Source organism: Ascaphus truei, chromosome 5, assembly GCF_040206685.1.
Source record: "Ascaphus truei isolate aAscTru1 chromosome 5, aAscTru1.hap1, whole genome shotgun sequence".
In the NCBI taxonomy this organism is placed as follows: domain Eukaryota; kingdom Metazoa; phylum Chordata; class Amphibia; order Anura; family Ascaphidae; genus Ascaphus; species Ascaphus truei.
The window spans coordinates 154868427-154871029 of record NC_134487.1 but is presented as its reverse complement, the minus strand read 5'-3'; positions in this window follow the sequence as shown (position 1 = coordinate 154871029).

Sequence of the window (2603 nt, the reverse complement as noted above, 5' to 3'; positions counted from 1 at the left end):
TGTGTGTGTGTGTGTGTGTGTGTGTGTGTGTGTGTGTATGTATATATATATATTTTTATATATATACCCTGTTTCCCCCTGAACACAGAAAGCTACCGGTGCTGCCCTTTTACCTGTTGGCTCCCAGGAGCCTAAGCCTCCGCTACGGAGAGCCTGGGGTGTTTTACTTACAATCTGAGTGATTGTTTTTTGTTTTTATTCAACTGTTAATGCCATTATTAATGAGTTTTAAAGCATCCTTTGATTTATATACCAGGTTTTTAACCCACCTCCCAAGTACTGCAAGATCTTGGCAACATTTTCCTGTTTGTGATAATTTGTTGCAAATGTTCCCAGCAGTTTGAGCTGTAAACTATAACAATAGATAATGTTACCTTAGTAATATAAGGATACATTGTAGCTGCTGTTACACTGACTGAAGCAGCCATAAGGCCGCGCTTATTTATTTATAAAATATTTTACCAGGAAGTAATACATTGAGCGTTACCTCTCGTTTTCAAGTATGTCCTGGGCACAGAGTTAAGACAAATAATACATGGTTACAAATACAGTTACATAATGAGCAGGGTATACATTATATACAAGACATTGCATGCACAGTTAGAGATAATATATATATATTATAGGCGTATTGGTGGTGGATGTGAGAGTCTCCGGTAGGTTGTTCCAGTTTTGGGGTGCACGGTAAGAGAAGGAGGAGCGGCCGGATACTTCGTTGAACTTTGGGGACCATGAACTTATAGTGCTGGCGACGCGACCAATGACGTCGCCGTTGCCATCGGCGAAAGTTGTAATTTTACTTTTAGCGACGTTGTCGCACATGTGGCGACTGTCTCTAAAAAATCTAATTTACAAGGCTTAATTTTTTTTACTATAAGTGCTTGCAACTGTCATGGGAGAGGGGGTTTGGCCCGGTATTACAGGGGTTACACCCCATTTGGCCACCCCCTGCTCTCACTTGGGAAGCAAGGGGTTAACTGGTCTGCGGTCCAGTAATGTGTTTTTACCCTGCTTCAGCAACCAAATGTATATTCCCCTGTAAATGTGTATTGTTTCCATTCCAGTGTTTGCACCAACACATACACTGGGATTGATGCGGGAGGGAAGGGTTAAGGTTAACTCAGTGCTTATAGCCCTTTGTTCCATGTTCCCGCCTTTTCAGGCTCCATTTTGCAGCTCTCCATAGGTCGCCATTGCAGCCAAATGCAACCGCATGGAGATTTCGGCGATTTGGGCCTTTTTTCGTAGGAGACCTGCAGGTGGCGCCCGAGAGGAGGAGTGCGGTTCCCCATTGTAAGTCAATGGAGCCATCCATTTCAATGGGGATTCCTCGACGCCGACCTCCAGGAACGGGTTGGCAGCCATCCAAACCGCAGACCGCAAGAGCGGATACAATGTCTTTAAAAAGAGCTTTTATCACTGAGTTCAAGTTCACCTACAATTGGCGTGGGAACCTTAGGTTCTAGGGCACCCAGAAATAAAATAATTTTTGCCCCTAGCCCCTAGGAACCCCCACACACGACCACCACCAGGTCCAAGAATGAGGGACCCCGTAAAGGGTCGAGCTCAGCAGGAGGGTCGCGCCATTGACTCTAATGACGGAGCGGAGGTCCCATTGAATCCAATAGCGGCGCCAGGTCCATGCCTTTCCTATGGAGGTGCCGGCCATTGATTCCAATGGGAGAAAGCCGCATGGCATTAAAATGGCTAAGTCCGAAACTGTAGAATGTGTAAGTCCATATCTCCGGTTCTGCGAGGATCAGGGGGCTGGGATTTGGGTCGCATGTAGTCACTGCTCCGGCAAGACTGCAGGGCCATTTCCAGCCCTCTCTGAATAACCAGACGGAGTATTGGCAAATGTAAATAACTGTGGTTTTCCTATAGACTTCAATGGCGGAGTTGCTCCATTGAAAGTCTATAGTGGCGGAGCCCATAGACTTCAACGGCGGAGTTGCTCCATTGAAAGCCTATAGCGGCGGAGCCCATTGATTTCAATGGGAAAGAGTGAAAAGCAGAGATTCATTTTTAGAGCGGAGAATCCTGCATTAAAGTAATAAGAATTTTAACTTGTTTTTGGTATCTCCGGTTCTGGGGGTCGCAAAGAGCTGAAACTTGGCCACCATGGAGAGTCACCTCCGGCATGAGGGACTGGCCAATTTCAGCCCATTGGGCCCAGCAGAACGGATTATTTTAATATGTGAAGATATTAAAGAGTGAATTGTATTTTGGGTCTAGTACAAAAACTCAGAGACCATATGTTATGTTAATGGTCAGGGAGGGAGACAAGTGGTCTATCATAAACTCCTGATCAAAGACTCCCCCACCCTGCTTGTGTATGCAAGCACAAAGGAATGCAGGACATGGGTACTTGATATTAAGTGTTGTACTTCACACCTTGAACAAAGGGTATCCTGGCAAAGCCAGTCTTGAAGACGCCAGTCTTGTGGGAGGGGGGCGGAGGAAATAAGCCCCCTGATTAGAATATTACCCACCCAGTGGGCAGGTATTACGGTGCCCCTCAGGTGAGGTGGCAAGGAGAGATTGGGTGCAGGTAATTGTTCTCCAATAGCCTGCACTCAATAATAAGGTATAGGACTGGAATT